The sequence below is a fragment of the Poecile atricapillus genome, chromosome Z (assembly GCF_030490865.1).
Source record: "Poecile atricapillus isolate bPoeAtr1 chromosome Z, bPoeAtr1.hap1, whole genome shotgun sequence".
Classification (NCBI taxonomy): Eukaryota; Metazoa; Chordata; class Aves; order Passeriformes; family Paridae; genus Poecile; species Poecile atricapillus.
Genome location: NC_081289.1, coordinates 52,329,233 through 52,349,125, shown reverse-complemented (window position 1 = coordinate 52,349,125; position 19,893 = coordinate 52,329,233).

Genomic DNA, 19,893 nt, shown 5'->3' with positions numbered 1-19,893 from the left:
AAATTTAAGCTAGATATTAGGAAGAAATTATTCACTGTGAGGGTGGTGAGATACTGGAATAGGTTCCCCAGAGGCTGTGGGTACCCCAGCTGTGGCAGTGTTCGAGGTCAGGTTGGGTAAGGCCTTGAGCAGCCTGGTCTAGTGGAAGGTGTCCTTACCTATTGCAGGAAAGGTTGGGATTAGATGCTCTTTAGGATCTCTCCCAACCTGTAAATTCATATGAGCCTTGCTAGTATGGGAGCCTGGTAATGCTCCCTTGGTTTCCTGTGGGCTGCCAGTGTGAGGGTGGCAGGAAGGAGGCCTGAGTGCTGCCCTTCCACACAGGCACCAAGTCCCACACAGCTGCTTGCTCGTTTCCCAGTCAGTGGGATAGGGGAAGGAATTGGAAGGATGAAAGCTTGGAAAAACGTGGGTTAAGATAAAGACAGTTTAATAGGGAAAGCAAAAGCTTTGTACACAAGCAAAGCAAAACAAGGAATTAAGTCACTCCTTCCTATGAGCAGACAGCCGTTCAGCCATCGCCAGGAAAGCAGAGCCCCATTACCTGTAATGGTGACTTGCAAAATCAAATGCCATCACTCCAAACATCCTCCCTTTCTCCTTCCCCCCACTTTATGTACAGAGCATGATGTCATATGGTACAGAAAATACCTTTGGTCAGTTTGGGTCACCTGTCCCAGCTGTGTCTCCTCCCAGCCTCCATGTTTAGATCATCACTGTCAGTACTAGTTCAACTTACTTTTATTGCAGGAAAAGAGACAAGTTGGCAAGAGGTCCAAACTAGGGCTTGGTGTCCAGCCCGTGGTTTAATTCCTGCAGGGAATACAGTTTCTGGAAAGGAGAATGCTATTGCTTATTCTCCTAGCATGCCAATTGTCTTCTTGCACACTATAGCAATGTCAGCCACAGGGAAAGCAAAATTAAATTTTTTAAGGCAAATTAGACAGGAAAAAAGAAAAGGTGTTCCCTGGCACCTCTGAAGGTACCTACACCAAAGTAGTCTCTGAAGAATTTGTCTAATGGCTCAGCCTTTATCAGAAACATGACAAGAGATGTCAGAGAACAAAATACTTTTGGAATTGGGCATTACATAATTCTCATCCTCTTAAGCTTTTATTATAAGAAGCTTAACATCTGCCACTAATGGTTACACCAGGACTGGAATAATTATTCTATATTTCATGTAAGAGGCTAAAGAGTTGTGGTTTGGGGTTTTTTTTGGGGGGCGGGTGTTAACATTTTCCTTTTCATACTCTTCTTTCTCTCAGTAAAGAGACATTCTCGAAGGCCAAGAACAGGAGATCACTGGGATACAAGGATGTTGGATGAAATCTTAAAATACTTGCAGGACATTGCCACAATACTTGATGCCAAAGATCTCTGATCCATCTGTTTATATTAAGTGCATCCCTGAAAACTGGAGAAGGGCTTTTTAAATTTTATTATTATTATTTTATGAAGGAGGATTTAAACCCAAAAGAGTAAGGCCAGACTCCTGAAGTCTAGTGCCCAGGCTTTGCCAAACCAGGTGCTTAAAAACAGTTAACACCCTCAGTATAAAGGAACTCTGGAAAAGAGAATTCCTGGCTTCGTCTGTTATTAGGCTCTTCCTGAAGGCAGGCAGCTCGGCCCTTCTCACAGCCCTGAGGTTCAGTCTTTGTGTTTGAAGCCGCCACTCCTCTTTCTCTTTTCTTGCAAACCACCGCCACAGACAGAGGAAATGGAGAAGTAATTTAAACCCGTATTTATTTTTTTTTGAGGTGGGGGGTGGTGGAGGGAATATGTTGCCTGCCCCTCCCCTTCAGGAGGAAGGATTGGCAGGCTAAATCACAACCAGGGGGCACAATTTTCACTTCTGTGGGAGTTGTGCCCCGTGCGGAAAGCGCACGGATCCACGGGGGAAGGTGGCCAGCAGGGGGCGCGCCTCGCCCGCAGCCCGTGCGCTGAGGGGAGCCGAGCGAGGGGAGGCCCTGCGCCTCTGGCTTCGCCGTCTTAGGCCTCAGCGAGTCGCCTTGGCGTCCTTCACACAGAAAAATAGTTTTCTACCGGAGATGCGTTTCCCACTAAAGATGCCCGTGTTTCTCCAGTGCTTACAAAGCGAGGCTACTGTGACTAACTCAGACACGGGCATTTCTAAGGTTCGCACCTGAGTTAGACCAGATGCATTTTGTTTCTGGTGACCTCATAACTCTGGCAACATTTGGGATCAGAAAACTGTAGCTAGCAACCCTTGGCCCCTTCCTTCCCTTCAGGTGCTGCAGAGCTGCCCTTGGGGACATGCTAAGTAATAATAATGCCCATTAAGCTCTCAGTTGCAGAAACAAAGACCCTTTTAAAAAGTTTCCTTTTCTATTCCATTGTTCAGATATTGCTTACTTGCTAAATGCATTTTCTCCTGTAATTAAAATCAGTTTATTTCTGCAATTAATTCTCCATACGTTAAGGCTGCTGTGGCAAATGATTGCTCTGTGTTATGCTTTCTGCAGAGTATGTGACCAACTAATAATGTCCTGTAGTGTCTGCAGATTTTCCGGCTTCGTTAAAGTTAGCCAGGGCAGGAAGGAAACCCTGCAATGGTAGTTGGAAGGTGTGTGTGTGTGTCCTGGTTTAGGGCAAATTTGGGAAAAAACCTCCAATGGGGCTCCCCCCGGGAAGCAAACCCATGTGGGCCTTTTCTCTCACCCCCCAACCGGTTCGGGAAGAGATTTCTCTGAGAGAAGTGGAAAAAACCTGTTTATTTCACAGGCACAGCACTACCCAGCACAGAAATGAATGATATCAAATTACAAAACCTCTCGCCCTTCAGAAGAGATGACAAACTTCAGAGGGTCTCTTTCCTGTGGGTGTTCGCTCTGTTATCAGTCCCTTCGTCGCTGGAAAATGCCGCTGCCCAGGCTGCGCTGCCGGTAGTTCACGGGTGCAAGCTCCCGGTGCTCCCCCGAGTCCCCAGTCCAGAGCAGGTTCGATTCGTTTCAGAAAAGGGAAGGAAAACAGTCCAGGAAGATCCCTCTGCTCCAGCTAGTTGGAAAGCCAAGGCGATCTGTCTCTTGTTGTCTGTCTGTGCTGTAGTCAAAACTCCCGATGCGGGGGGGGAGCAAGTACAGCCTCTGATAACAGACTCGGTGCTTCTTTTCCACTCACTTTTACTCTTAGATGAAATTTTAAGAATACAAAAGCTGTATCTGGGTTAGGTGGACGAATGGGGATACAATTTAACAACATAATCAACCCAGGACAGTGTGCAAGCAGTTGTGTGCAAAATTGTTTTCTAGCCCAAGGCTGGTAGAATGGCTGACTAAATGCTTTGTTGCTAGTCACTGTATATTGCTCATCAGTTTTGTATCTCCTAAACCATGCTAGCTGCTGGTGGCTGTGCTGTCCTTAGTTACTCAGAAGTAGCCAGGTTTTATAGACGCAGCCATATTGAAGGGTGAAATGGCTTTGTGATGCTCTCAAGAGAAGAGGTGCCTGACTGCTATTGCTTTGCCATGGCATGTCAAGCCATGTCCGTCAGATCAGATCAAGAAAGGTGAAAGACTTACTCCTCCAGCTTCCTTGGAAGCTTAAAATCTAGTATCATCGCCTGATAACTGTTGGAACAGGAGCTTTAAAGAATTTAATATAACAAAACTCCCCAAATAAATAACATCTGTCAGCCTGCTCAACAAGAATTACATCCCTTGGTTGCTGCTCAAGAATAAAACAGCACCTGAGGTAGGGAATACTGGAGTGGTACATACAGAAGAAGAAGAATCAGGCAGGCAGTATGTACTCCACAAGAAAAGTAAGCATCCCCAAATCCCACACATTTAATTTACTAATCCAATATCCTTTCTAATACTTTCTGGGACTAAAAATTTTAAATCTGTCTGATTCTTACCTACATGCCCAGAATATCACTTCACTGAAAGAGCTTAGCCCTTTAGCTTGTCTTTAGTTTATACACACCCAAGCTGGCTAAACATGATTGATTATGTGTTCAGGAAAAATAGAAACATCCCTTGACCTCTGCTTTATTCCTCTAAATCTGTAGAGACTTTAGGGCCCATTATCAGCAATGCAAGGACATAGATTTTTTTTTTTCTGTGAGCTGGAGAAAAGTAGCAAGATCTCACTCATCTCATGCATGACTAGCTGCAGTCTAAGCTGAGATGTATATTATTGTATAAAATGACAGGGATTTGCAATGAAACAACTGGAAAATATCATAGAAACTTAGCAGTCTGAAAAGGGTTGGTAGACTGTGAATGTTTTACAATGCATTAGAAATAAATCTGTAGCATGAGGTCTCAAAGTACTTTTCATTTATCTTTAGAAATTCATTAACAAACACCTGATCTAAATTTTGCTATGATAGCAACTGCTGCTATGGGAAACATTAAATTTATTTTTTTTCTTGAAGTTCTCCTTTATATGAGAAAGTGCATATTGTCTCCAGGAATTTTTGCTAAAATATGCTAAATACCATAGCAATCTTAATGAGAATATCCCTACTTAGTGTGTTAGCATAAAAATAATTTTGGATATTTCTGTTGGCAGGAAAACAAACTCTTCCATTTTCCTTCTTTTTTTTTTACTGAAGAAATTGATAACAGCTGTAGAAGTTCAGTACCATTATCCTCTTAACTAATAATTTTAGGGGATGTTATGAACTATTGGTAGGAAAAATGCCTTTGCTAATGGGTCATGTACCTACTACAAAATAACAGAACAAATGGATTCTTGTTTTCAGTTGCTCTAAGCAGAGCATAAAGACAATTCTGTTGAAAATAGAATAAATAATAAGCTTCAAGTAACTGACATTTACTAATACATCATAGAATTATTTTTACAGTCACAGCTGAAATTGCATTTGCTAAATTGCTTTCATGAAGCAGGCTTTTCCTTCTGTTAGATTCCCTACTTCTCAAAGTATAATTAATCTTCCTGTAAAAGCACTGATCCTAATCTTTAGTCTGTGTTAAGATGACTAGATCTTCCAGTTTTAATTATAAAGTCCTTTATCCTAATACTCTGCAGGGATGCCCATTTGACCCCATTCCACCTCTTGTTTCATACGCTCTGTGGCACATAATCACCATGTAAAAGGAACAGCACATGGTCAGAGGGCTCTGTTCAGAGGTGACTTACATGTTGCCTGCTGCCAGATATAATGTAGATTGCACTAAAAAATCAATATATTTCTGCTTTGTAATTTATATTTTTTGAAGTAGGTTATCTATTGTACCACAGAGCAGTCTTCTGGCACCAGGACCTTTAAACCAATTATGGAAGTGGAGAAAGACTATACTGCAGATTTTGTCCTGCCCAGAAGCGGTGTTGGAATCCTTGTTGGAAATGTCAGTGAAAAATGATCAACAGGAGAAGATAAATAGGACTACCTGATTTCCTTTAATAGGCACTTTGTTTTTTCTGATAAAAGGCATAAGACCAAAGGGCAGCAGGAGGCTGTTTTTCTTATCAGTAGGATATGCTGTGAAAAGCAAGACTTGAAGCACAAGGAACAGAATTGCACCAGCAGAATGAAGAGAGGTGGCACACGAGAATGGCAGATGCTATTCTTTCTTCAGGGCGTTGAAGCAGGCTGTCTGTTTTGTCATTGTTTCTAGCGTACGATTTCTCAAGTTACTGCTTCAACTGGGTATTTTCTCTTATTACTTCCAGGATCTCCTTGGTAATCACAGCTGGCATCCTTGTTCACTGTCAGAGTACATGCTTGTACTTTCAGGCACTGTCTTCATGTCCTCTGGTTCATGTTTCTGCTGGCACTTGAGATACCTTCTAGTGATGAGTCTTTTTAGCTACTATTGTTCAGATACTGAGGTTGGTTAATGTATGAGGAGAAAAAACAGCTTCAGTGAGATATTTTGAGCTTCACTGAGGAACTTGCTTGTCCCAGCTGTGGTAGCTCATAGTTCACTCAGGTGGGCTGCTGATGCCAATGGCAGGCTCAGCACTGAGGCCTTTGGTGTGAAGAAGATAACTCTATATGCTGCATCTTGGAATCTGTGCTGCAGCCAGCACAGGGCTATCTGGAGTGGTAGGAGGAATTCTGATTACAGAAATTAATAGATGTAAGAGCAAGAGACATCAGAAGAAAACCTTTTGGTTTGCTTTCTGTTTGTACAGTTGGTCTAAATTGGGGAAAACCTTTGTAAACAAACAAACAAACAAACAAACAAAAAAGCCAGGCCTTTGGATCATGATGAGATGGACATTTATTGTAACTTCTTGTTTGAAGAAATATTGTGATGGGTAAAACTTTTTGTTTGAGGCAGGTCAGCTTCAAAGCAAGTTCCACCGTGCACAGGGCTTTTCCCCCTTTTAATTGCAGGAAAAAAATTGTTCTCAGGTTACCATGATCACATGTCCAAGGCCTAATTGTGACTCTGGAGTGATGGATGGCACAGATATACTCTGAAATTTCTGGGCTATTTGAATTGGTACATCTAATGCCTGACCTGAAAGTACCAGTTAGTTTTGCAGATGTATAGTGCTGTAATAGCTGAGGGGGTGAATGATAAAAGGCCTTGAGAAGTGTCCTTCTGTTGGAGTCTTACGTGCTTACCTGGCTCTGGTGTAGAGGGGTCACCATTATTGGACAGTATCTCACATGAGAGAGGAGCAGTGTCTCAGACAGCACAGTGCTAACCACTGGTAACTTCTGCCTTTTCATCATCATCTGCTGTGCTATTGCATTATTGATTAATGCTCTTGAAAGCTATCCATGCTGGTGTCTTATGTTCTTACTGAAAAACACTTAATATATCAGCCACATAATTGAATAGCAAGAGGAATGAACAAAATACCATTCATAAGCACTCCCTTTATAGTCACTGGCAAAAATATATGTCACTGAATATTGAACCCACCTTGAAGGCATAAAATTTACAAATATAATTATTTTTTTAGTATTTTGCTCAATTTCTGCTGGGCATGGTGCTGCTAACAATGCTCTGGAGAGTTACATGCTTTGTTTATTGTAGAGACTAAACATAGTCTTTCCATTTAGTGAAGCATTACCATGTCTCAGAATGATTGATAAATATTATTATAATTACGTACTAAATCTGCAAGTTGAACTACATAGATGTTCACTGAAATAGCAGAATTTCTTTTGAATTCAGTGGTGTAAATGAACATAGAAATTAGCTAATTTTAAATATTGGTATTACAATGACTGCAGAAGGCATCAGTCAATATTAGGGCCTCATTATAATAAACCATTTACACAGGTATGTGAAGAGAGAGAAAAAGTTCTGGCTACAAGTACTTTGCATAGTGAATAGTCAAGAGAAAATGCACAGGGAAGAAGGTATTAATGTCTCCATTTTGAAGCCCTTAATAACATGCCTTAACTTTTGTTCAGCCCGGAAGTAGTTAGACAGACTGCATGATCATTAAAGCTCCCTTCCACCTGATAATAATCTATTCTGGTTTGTTCTATAGTATTTTACAGACAGAATGCAAAGAAAAATAATTTTCCTAGGGCTGCTGTGTTACACTGGTAGAAAAAAAAAAAAATCAGATTTCTGAACTGTGTTCTAGGCAATTTCTAATGGTTTATTTTAGAACACCCTTTCAGTCTTTGAGGAAGGCTCCCCTGCTTCCCCTCTGCATATAATTTGATACAGAATATGCAAGATCATTCCCCATCTTGCCCCTTCTCATGTCCTTTCCGGAGGCTTCAGTACTTTGCTAATCACCTTCATTCTCTTTCAGCCTCAGAAGTTCCAGAGTGGAATATGGATGCTGCATGTGATGTAAGTACCTATTATCATCTGCCCCACCTCCTTGTCTGATTTTAAACAAACAAACAAAAAGATAATTAAATGCATCTGAAAGAAATAATTAGAATGGAAATAATATTCATTGCCATTCTTGGTGATGACTGGCATGACATATTAAGGTGTTTATACATCTTTCAAAAATGGTTTGAGATTCTTTTTTGTCAAGTGATGGGGCAGGTATGACTCTTAGGCAATAACGGCTACTGCAGATTAAATCACAGTATCAAGATAAGGCTGTTACTGTGCAAGGCTCTGCTGCTCTGAAGCTAATGTGCACAATCTGTTTTTGCAAGTGCTTTCATATTTTTGTTCTTTATTATGAACATATACAGCCTGTAAGTGTTTTTAGTATTGGCTGACTATGGTATTTTGTAGTCACGATTGTGGTATTTAAACAGGAGATGATCTGTTCTGCACATGGAAAAGGGGCTGTGTTAAAGAGGAAATAATTTTAAAAAGCGTTGCTATCTTTTGGCAAGAGGATGTTATGTTTATTTCTCAAAGAACATACTCAGTGTTCATTATGTTCATGTACAAACCCATGATGATTTGAATCTGATTTCTGTTCCGTACCTAGGAAGCATTATCTCTGTGTTAGAAATGCAAGTATGCTATTAAATTGCAAAGTTCTTACATGTATATAGTCTCATCTATTTCAGATGTTGTGTAATATTACTTCTCAATTTCACTCTAGGAGCTGTGATTACTTAGATTAAATGAGCAATGTCACTTGAATAGCAGCTTCCATAAATAATGGAGATCTTTTTATAAAACTTCATTATATTGTTAATATCCAAAATGCATTTGATATGGTAAAACAGCACATTAACTTTGGTTAAGAAAATTCTTTTCAAAGAATTTGCCTGGCCGTGATTTTTAAAACACATTTCAAGATTTTCTGAAAAATCTTGAAATATGAACATGACACAACTGTGTTATGAAGATGTGTTTGATGAGGTGGAAGCAATGAAAATTTCAGAGGAGTGAATATTGATGTTATCTCCTAAATAAATTAAGAATCAATAAGTTTCTTGGTGGGAGACCAAGAGTCAAGGTGAGAATGAGAAGGACAAAACAAAAGAGGCTGTTGAGGTGAGAATTAATTCAAACAGATGCTAAGGCAAGGAGGAAGTACTTGCTCTCTGGCTGAGATCTTCTTTAGATTTGCTTCCATAGGATATGATGGATTTGCATAAGGACCTAATTCTGAACTCCATGGTCGAAGCACTTGTTTGACATAATAGAGTAAAGGAAGCTCTCTGCATGTGATCTAAAGATAGGTAATTGAAAACAGTCATCTTTTGTTTCTGTTCAGCCATTTTTGGTAACTTCTGTTTCTATTCAGCAACTTTAAGTGACAAGTATAGTGCCCTAGGCAAAATTTCGTACCAGCAGATGGGTCCTCTGGGGGGGTGGTATGGATATCAGGAGGTGTGAAAATTTAGGTAGGATGATTGGACCCTGAAGGAATCTTAACACTCCCTTTCACTTCTCCCTTCCCACCAAATTCAATAAAACAGTGTACAAAAGCTGTTTGGAAAACAGCCAATTCAAACCAAAACTTTATTTGTGTCATTATAGTTATATGAATGCTAAGCAACACCTACAGTGAAGGAAACTGTGGAGAAGCTGTTGTGTCAGAAACACTTAATAGAGTTCCATTAAATAAAAAAAGGTAAAGTCTTTGGTAACAAGTCTTGCCTAGAAACTTTCCACAGCAGGTTTCCATGGTGCTTTCAGAGTAATTTATATTGACAAATTCAAATATCAGCAGAAACTGTGACTTCCATAGGTATAAAGTGACTCAGTGTGATGTTATGGTGATAGCACTGATACCATGCTGAAAAAACACACAAGAACTTCTGTTACACTTGTGTGAACAGGTGTGCAGAACAAAAAAAAAACCTCACTGAATGTCAAAGATGTGATTCTGTCAGAGCTATTAGCCCATCTGGCCTGAGATGATGACATAAAATTGTGCAGCATCTTTTGACTTAGTAGATCTTTGATAGTTGATGCTTTCTGAAGCTGTGTGCCAAAAAGAGTATCACTGTCTTTGAGTTCATTTAAAGTGGCAGATAGACAAGACCTATCACCCTTCTCGTGTGCTGTGGCCCAAGCTTGTCCTGGAGAAGAGAGTGAAATATGTGCACATTAGCTATCATGTCACCCTAGGAGGCACAACTCCAAGGCTAGACTGTAATCTTTATCACATGTACATCAGTAATTCCTTTCTCTTCAGTGGAGTTTCACTGCTATTGTGAGGAACATCAGCTACAATTCTTGACTGTTGGAAAGCAACCAGAAATTTGGTTCCTATAGATGAAACAGTAGTTTAAAACAGGAGATTCACTAAGTCTTTGAATATCAACAGGAAGCTTTATATATAAGCCTAAGTCTTACGGATTTAAACTTTATAATTTCAGTGTAGCCTTATTTCTAAAATTGAATTCATTCATGTCACCACTGTGCAGTAATGTTTTACAGGCACATGTTTTACAGGTTAATTCTTATCCAGGATTAAAAATATGCCTAAGAATGAAATAGCAGTAGATGTTATGGTATTAATTTATGTAGTTTTGGAAGACATCAAAGTCACATAACCTTATGGCTAATGATTTCATTTAATTGTACAGTTCAACATTTTAATCTTCAAAGAAATCTGCAAACAATGACTAATTAATCCTTGCAGCAGCACTTTGAAATAGGTAGATAGACGTCATTAATTCCATCTAACCAATTCTTTGCCCAAGGCAATACATTGAATCAATATTTAAACTAAGATTAGAAGTCATTCTTACTTTTTTGTCATTTAACTAAACTAGCAGTTCCCATGTTTCCTTGCTGTGATAGTTTAAATGGACATATGCTTTGGCCTGTGCCAGATCTTCAGTCTCTATCTTCCACCTCTCTGCCAAAATGCTTCCTGTCCCTCTACCCCTCAGAAATTCCACTCCAGTCAGGCCACATGTGGAATGTCCTACTTTTCACCTCCAGAATCCCGTACCTGGATTTGCCTTGCTTATTTATATCCCTCCTTAACTAACTCCTTGCACCCACAATCCTTCTCCCACAAGTTTCCTGCCTTCCAGGTACCATTGCCTGTCTTTGGTGGATCCTTGCTTCTGTGCTTGGAGTGCACGTAGCATCCTCTAGTGAAAGACCATCTCTTTTCTGCACCTGGCTCCCCCCAGCAACCATGGGGAAGCTCTGCTGGTGTAGCTGCTTTTCTAACTGGCTCTGTCTTGTATGTTGAGCAGAGAGAAGACTGAAGGTAAGCCTCGCACCATTAAATAGCACACACTGTTCTCACAGGCCATGGCTCATACAAAAGTGCAGCCTGCAGTTCACGTGTCTGTTGTTCTAGGTGGAGGTTCCTGAAAGGCTTTTGCTGCACATTGTGAGTCAGAAAAGCAGTTGTTCTAGGTGGAGGTTCCTGAAAGGCTTTGCTGCACATTGTGAGTCACAGAAGCAGTTTATAGTGCCAAGGGCAGGCATTGTCATTCAGGTAATATCGACATCTAAGGAAGTTCATGAGTATGGAACCAAAGAGAATCTTATGTGGTAAAAAAGAATAATACTTGCCTTGAAAATAGACTAGTGATAATATTGACTGGACTGAGGCAGGTCTGAGTGCCATGGTGACCAGAAGGGATTGAAAAACTATAATAGTTGCCAGTGGCACACTGTGATAATGTCCTGATTTGACAGAAGAAACTAATTCTGCATTACATGTAGTGATGGATGTGATACAGGAAAAGAGAGGAAAAAACCATGGGAAAGGAGATTCCCATCTCATGTCATCAAAGATTGGCACAAAACCCTGAGAAACAGTTCCAGAACCTGGACTTCCCACTGTGGTGGTGTTTAAGATCTGGTCAATCTTATTTGGCTATAACTTTTCTTACCTGTTAGGAAATAAGAGTTAATGTGGTGTATCCTGTACCTTTAGATAATAAAGCCACATTTGTATTTCTGCTTTGATGTAATATGTCAGACTAGAAAAGGTACTCACAATGACTGTAGGGAGTCTGCCCCCCAACAAATTAGTGAAGGGACCAGAAGTATTCCTGCAGGCAGCTGAGCTGACTGCCCTCAATTGACATGCCAAACCCTTTTTGTACTTGTCATTTCCTTTACTTTATAGAAAATGTTATGTCTTCATGTGACTGCCAGAGAAAGAAAAGAAGAGGATACACAGAGAACCTGAAATTCTTCAGCAGCACTGCACAGTAGCTAAGGATATATTCTAAACCTGATGCACTATTGCAAAAACTCTGATTGATCTCAGCATACCTAAAAGTGTAATTTTCTATGAGTGAGACTGCATAACTATGTCTTCTGCTTGTTCCGTTTCCTTCAGAAATATATTTGATGCTCTGCCCCTTACTTTCAGGCTCTCTGCAGCTGACTAAAAGGGCAAATAACTTCCTAAAATAGACAGCCTGACTCAAACACAAATTGACTGAGCTACAACTACATAGAATTTTTTGTGGTGCAGAAGGTCAGATAGATAATCGTAATTGTCCTGCTCAGCTTTAGATCACTGGATTTACTTGGGTACTAAGTCTCTCCATTCAGCATGATTCAAGAGAGTAAAATCCAGATCTCTATAAAATAGGAGTTGTCCATTCAACCAAATGGAGAATGGCTGAGTATAGACATATGGCAAATTCATTTTTTGCTGGCTGTTGATAATCTCAAAGAACATGTAGTAACAGAACAAATCAGCATGATGGTGGAGGTTCCCCCGCCACCCACAGTGGGTGATATTTTGGGGTGTAAAAACAGGAGTGAGTTACAATAACACATCCCTTTCAATCTGAGTAATTTTCACTGAAATCCAAGATGACTGGATGCACAAAGCCATAGTATTCTTTTTGGTTTAAAATAATTATATACTGCAAGTACATTATATACTGCAAATGCATGCAGGAGAAGGCTAATCACTTAAGGACTTGTCTTGGAGGAAGTAACTGAGTGAAAATATGAAAGACTGTCAGTTTCCTGACATAGTTCAAATGTTAAATGACACGTAACCTGAAATCACCCAAACTTGATGGCAAAGCTTTATTGTATGATGCTGTTAATGAAATCCTGCTTCTTGACAATTTAATTTTTTTTCATAGCAATTTTGAAGGTTGCTGTTCTGATATTTTCTCTTGCACTAACATGACTCTACAAGTGCATAAGTTACATAGAACAAACATAATGGTGAAGATTTGTTGTGTAAAACCTTGAAGGAAATTTTCTTCTAGTTCAGGAACATATTGTTTTGATTTCTGGAATTAAGCATTTGAGAGTAGTTGATGAGCACAAGGCAAAAGCCTAGCCCCTGGAAGTGTTACCAGGTACTTCCCCTGTAGTGAACAGAATCCTTTAAGATGATGATTGCTGAGATATATTTGGTGTTCTCTGTGTCTCTCAAGTGGAGAGGAGAAACTGAAATGTTGACTTTCCATTATGCAAATTTTACAGCCAGTTTACTGTGTTTGATGAACTCTTACAGCACATGCAGATGAACACTTCCCACCCTCTCTCCACAGATCTGGTGCACGCACAGTAATCACATGTTCTGTGTTTCTGTGCTATATGATGGCTACCTCTGCTCATAGAAACACAGCCCTCAAAACTGAAACAAAGGTCCCTAAAAGCTTCACTTTTCCGAAGGTTAGATGGGTCTCCGCCTCTCAGGCCAGGACATGAGAGACTGACTGGTGGTGTCTTCTCAGCTTTAAACCCAGCCAAAGGCTAGGTGGTAAGTAATAGTCTGCTGCCCTTTCTGTCCTACAGCAAAGACCAAGCTAGACCATTATTCCATTTTGTGTAGACTTTCACCTTCAGAGTCACAAAACTCATGGAGCTTTGCTTTTCACAGTGACTTTGCTAGTGTTCTACTGGAACTGAGGTAGTCCTACAGTACCAGTTCAGATAAAAGGAAGCATATTAAGCACTTTCAGTGAAATCCTGCTTATTGCAGAGAAGATACATCCATCAGTAGAGTGTCTCTTAAGATCAGCTATATGTAACCACAGACTTTTGTAGATCTCCTTTTTGCTTTTCACATGTTAGGCATAGTACTTCCATTCCTTCCTTTTCTCTCTTTGTTAGTATATAATTGTGTCCACATTTGTTCAAAAATATTTTTTATTCTGAGCCTGTAGATAACTGCATGATAGCTTCCTCTCTCTTAGCATAAGTACTGTTGCTGCTCAGGTTACATCAAAGTAAAAGCAACTGTACTGTTTTTTAACAAGGAACTATTTGTCTCCATTATACAACTAGTCCCATCTACATCATGGGACTGGTGTTCGGACAGGTCTTTGAAAATGTTTTAATTATCCTACCATTACTTGGAAACAAAAGGTGAACCTGAATTTTCTTTCACCATAAGAAATTGTTCATACATCTATCTATCTGCCTGTCTGTCTATCTATCTCACCATAAGAAATTCTTCATATATCTATCTATCTATCTATCTATCTATCTATCTATCTATCTATCTATCTATCTATCTATCTATCTATCTATATCATATATCGTATATTGTATATCATATATCATATATCGTATATCATATATCATATATCATATATATCATATATCATATATATCATATCTGCATGTATACCTTTTGCATAGATATGCATGTACATCCACATATATTTAAAGTGCATACATTGGCATTGCCTCCAATGGTAACATACTTCAGTTGTGGTCCAGACAGAACTGTAAAGTATTTTAAGGAATGGTTCAACGGGTTTAAGTTGCCAGCCTTAAGAATTGCTAAGCATACATGCTTAGTACACTGTAGAGATCAGACTCTTTAATTATCTTAAGTTTATAAAACTGAGAATACCTTATACCAGTAGACACTTAAAAGTTTAGTTCTCACAAACCTGCTAGATTTTGCAGTCAGCAGCTTTGCAGATGAAGCTGTTCGAAGTTCAGATTTTCAGGGAAGCTCTTCCCTCTCTTAAACCAAACCTGTGACTTTCCTAGTGAATTGAAGACCTGATTAAGTTATAAAGAAATCATCTGCTCTTCTGTTGGGTTGGCCTGAAGTTAGATCAGCTCTCCAAACCTCTGCCTGATCATGCTACTCCAGTGTAAAACCAGGTAGAAACATGTGACAAGGCTTAAGAAAAAGATGTAACTCCTAGGTGGCTATGGGCTTTCACCCTCCATTTCTAGTGTCTTCTGTGCCCAAGAATTACCTTTCTCTTGATTTTGCCCCCAGCCTTCTTTGGTCTTACCTACAGAACAGTGGAAGTAGATACTAAAAAGTTAATAAGCATGTAACATAAGTAACAGAAGTGACGTAAGAAATAAATTAGATCAATGCTGCATCCCTTTATTTTGCTGTGAATCAGCTTCAGCTCAGCTTGACTAGAAGTTCTTTAACAGTACCTGGCCATCTCTTCCCCCATGAGCCTGGGAAGACCTCTGTCTCTCCGCTCTACTGGAGGTTTTGAATCTTAGCATTGTCTCTGTGCATACATTGTCTCTAAGCAAGCCAGAGAGTTACCTGCAGAAAATCAAAGGCAGAAATTCCTGCAGTCAAGATGTTTTTTAACTTTTGCTCCCAGTCCTTGTGAAACTATGTGATATTTAGTGATCCAACAAGTCCATAGTCCCTTCCCAGGAAATAAAATAGTACTATGTTCTTATCAGAGATGAAGGACATTGAAATACTGGAGAAGAAGCTGAAAAAACCAGGGTGTTGTGTAACAATGAAATGAATCAAGCTACTTGAGTTTCCCAACCTACAATTTCAAACTTTTGTGTGAAGTTTTCAGAGTTTGTGTCACAGCTTTATTTTGCCTTCTGTGCTAGGGGAAATTAGAATAGTTAGGCATTTTTATAGCTATTTGTTTCTCCAGCAGCAACAGAAGTCTATTTATATTTTTCATAAATTTAAAATACTGTTGTGCATCTATTTTCTTCATCAGCTGTGGCTTTAAAGAAATACCACTAGAGGGCAAGCTGACAGCTGTAAGCCATCTGAATTTTGGGTCTTCAGGTTGATGGGAAATTATTAGCTCCGGTGCTAAAAAAAAACCATAAAAACCCATTTGCTTCCTCAAATTCTTAAAAACTCCCCCACAGCCCTTAAATATGGAAAAGAAGCTATTCCATTTAAGCTAAGATGCTATGAGACTGCTAAATGTAATTTTAAAAAAATCTTATATCTTGTTGATCACTTTTATAAAACAAGAATATACAAGCATCACATCACATGTCCTTCTGAAATTGTCTGGAGTTCTCTAATGTGTATAAATGGAAGATCCTAGTAATTCTGTTATAGTTAAATAAGGTATTTTAACATACATACAACATATATATACACACACATCTATCCATGCCTACAAATACATTGACTTATACATTAACAGTATAGATGGAGTGCTGACAAACATGAAAAAGCTGAATTTGGTTCCTAATACTATTTTATTGTTCCCTAGAGCTTTAAAAAGTGTTTTAAAAAGTACCTAATGCAGTCCTACTGCTAGAGGCATAGAGCTTGTTAGATGCCATAAACAAAGCCACAGTGGTCCTGCTCAGTTCTTGAATGAGAGGCCTCGGAGGCAAGAAAGGAGTCTGTGGGATGCATGTATTTTTTGGTTTTAATCCTGCTACTCCTTCAGTTTCCCACAGAAGTTCTTGTATTTCAGTTTGTTCTCATCATGAAACCTTTGTTTCCTTTTCTCCTTATATTTCAAAAAGAAAATTATATACAAACAGTCAGAAAAATCCTACATTACCAGCTGATACTTTATTCTAAACACTACGTGCATAAGGCTTCAAAGGAAATAATAAGCACTGTTTATAATAAAGTCTTTAGCATTTGGCTCATTATTTAAAGGATGCTGTGGATAACATCTCAATTACAAAGTTAGTGTGCCCTCAACCTGGAGACTTTTCCCTGTAATTTTGCCCCACAAGTGCATGCAGCTGTGCTAACACTTTTTTGTTACACTTATGTGCATTCTTTGCTTTACAAGTCCCTAAACAGACTTCACGAGGCATACAGCATGTTGCTATAGTAAAGGGGTTTCCTCCAGCAAGACTTGTGCATTAAGCCTTGGAAAATATAAGACCTTCAACAAAACTTTTGGAGACTTCCTCCTAGTGGAACAGCCTAAAACTTTGAGCTCATCTTGTGTGACAGAGCAGGTCTAACTGCAGGAGCCTGTCCCTATGCCAGCACCCTTTAAATCCTGAACCTGGTGTGTCAAGACCAAAATAAGTAGACTTTAGTGTCTGATAGGTCCTCATGGGCAGATTCTGTTGGCCACAAATCCAGCTGAGAGGGCTGCCCTTCTTTTGCCCAAGTCAGGTCTCAGAGGTGCTCCAGAAGTAAGCCTTGAGGGCTAGCCAGTTCCTGCACAGCACAGACATAGCAACAACACCTCCTAGGAAGGTTCCATGAAGCCCCTTTCCTATGGAGGTGACATCCCTGAGGTTTGGGAAAATGGAATTATAGACTGTTGAAGTGGGGGTGAAAAGTCAGATACTTCCTTTTAGGACAAAGTGGGCTGTGCAAATGTTATTTGTCCTGTTCGTTTTTTCTCTTGCTGTTGGTCCCTCAGCTAATCTGACAGTTGGTAACAGTGGAGCCATCAGAGTCATAGGCAAGGGATGCAAACAGAAGCATCATGTGTATGATTCAAGAGCGGGAAGGGAATCCCATTCAAGGGACTCTTCTTTATGAAATCCTGAGAGATCCTCATTTGCTGATGGCATCCTGCAAGTAGTGATTGCAGTACCCCATGAGATATTAGTGGCACTGGGGATCAGACAGCTCTTAGAAGCTAGCACAAACCCCAGAGGAGCCCACTGGTTTTGGAAGGCTTCTCTAGGACTGAGTAATTTATTTGATGGATAGTTGCACAGCTAATATTTTTCTAAGGAGCTAGATCTGTAATAGACGGTGTATGGCACAATTACCTGGCTTGACTCTTCAATGGATGAAATTTCCCAAGTTATTTGGGGAAAAGTGTTTCTTTAGTTTCTGTGATTTGAAGTATTAGCTATAAAAGTTTGCATCACCACTGTTAATCATGCATATTTGAATAGCTGAGTGCCCAGTACATTAGGTAGCTACATAGGATAGTGTTATCTAATGATGATCTTTATAGCTAGTTGGGTAAAGTACAGCTAGTCACATTTTCAAAAGAAGTATGCACAGATACATGCACACAAATAATCTGGGAGAGTTTTTCAGTGACATATTATTAAATTTTGCAGGTAATGATTAATTCTCTTTTTTGTCCAGTTTCTCCAGTTATCCTGTATCTGGTGATCTACCTACTTCTAAATAATGTTGATCACTGGAGTTCCTGACAACAATGCACAAGTGGAGGTGTTCTCAGGACAGCATTCCAAGAAAAGACGGGATAATGAAACTCACAAGACACTTGGTTTTATTTCCAAATATAAAATTTTGAGATTTGGAGAAAATATTTTGTCTTCCAGGTTTTCATATTTCATAGAAAAATCAATGGAGCATGAAAAAACAGGCCTTGGAAAATTAACCAAAGCTCTAATTTTCTGCAAAAAGACTGCTTCAGTAGAAATATTTTCATCAAGCTGTTAAAAGCATGACCCCACCTGCTGATATAGTGCTCTGCTTTGAACTGGAAAAATGAATGTGGATTCTTAGACATTTGCATACATCCTGAAGATACAAGTTAGGTTGCAGAAGTTTGTCTTCATGCAAGATGTCAGTCCCTTGAACTCCTAAGAGAAAGCTCTTACTCCCAGGCAATACCTGGGAGATCTGCTTCCAGCTCTTAACTCTCCTTTTGCCTGATCTCTCTCTGAGTTAGTAAGAAGCTTTTTGCACTTCATGACTAAGATGCTCCTGTCAATATTAAACTATAATTGATCCTCAACTTCACCATTTATATCAGCAACAAAGTGTATATTATTTACAAAACCTATGACTGGTCTCTCTTAGTTTCTGTTGCTTTGGAAGCTAGTTACATGTCTTCATCTGTAAATTGTTAGTCTTTAAAAAAAATTAAAATAGTATTGGCTGAGGTTTTTTAATCTTTCTTTCTTTCTGTATTATCATTAATATGCTATGTTTAAGATCTCTCTTTCAAATTGGTAGGCTGCAGCTTCTGAGTCTTCTTAGTCAGCCTTCTGAAAGCTAATTAACTCATAATTCAATTTAGAGCAGGACTTTATCAGCAGAAAGTCATAATCAGAGAGGAAGGATGGGGTAATGACTAATGAAGTCTTTTTCCAAGGTCTTTACCAGTCTTCCTTGGTGACCTTAGAAAATCTGTGTAAATACTCTTATTTTTCTGTGTCTACTTTATCTAGAGAAGAAATATTTTGATCAAGGACCATCACTGTAGATGAGAATGACTTCAAAGTTCTGCTGTCCTGATAGTATTCTTCAAATATGCGTCATGTTGCCTTTTGTCAGTAATAGGTCTCAGGAGCTTTTCATAACATAACCAGGTTAGAACAGTCCTCTGTTACTTAAGGTCTAGCAAGTAAGAAAGTTGAAAGCATGGAAAAATCTTTCCAAGTCCGTGGTAATAAAATCTCCACTATAAAATTTTAATGCAGTATAATTGTGATGATTTAATTGTAGCTTTTAAATTGCATTTTCAGTTGTTTTAAGATGCATCTATCTATTTAATGAGACCGAGAAGGAACTTACATAAATATCAATTAAGTTCACATAATTTTTAAAAATAGTTGTTTTGGGAGATAAAATGTAGAACAGGTACACATCCATTCCATGACTTTCCTCTAAGTACACGGTTAAAAACATCATTATCTAACATTCAGTAATTGTCTAGTTAATGCCAAAAAACTGTTAGGGCGCTTTGTCTTCTGTATCATACTCAGACATACTGAGTTATTTTTACATTAGAAGACAGCAGGGAGTCTTATTTTAGTACTACCTATTCACCACAGTGCAGGATTTCTGGCATTAATCTGAAAAAGGCTGTTTTATTTTTGCCAGTGGTTGAAATGCTTTTGAAAGTTACTGAACTGACAACTCTGGAGACTGGCATCCTGTTTTTATCTGTTGGATGGGTACAATGCTGGCAGTGACTGCTCAAGCTTGTTCTGCATT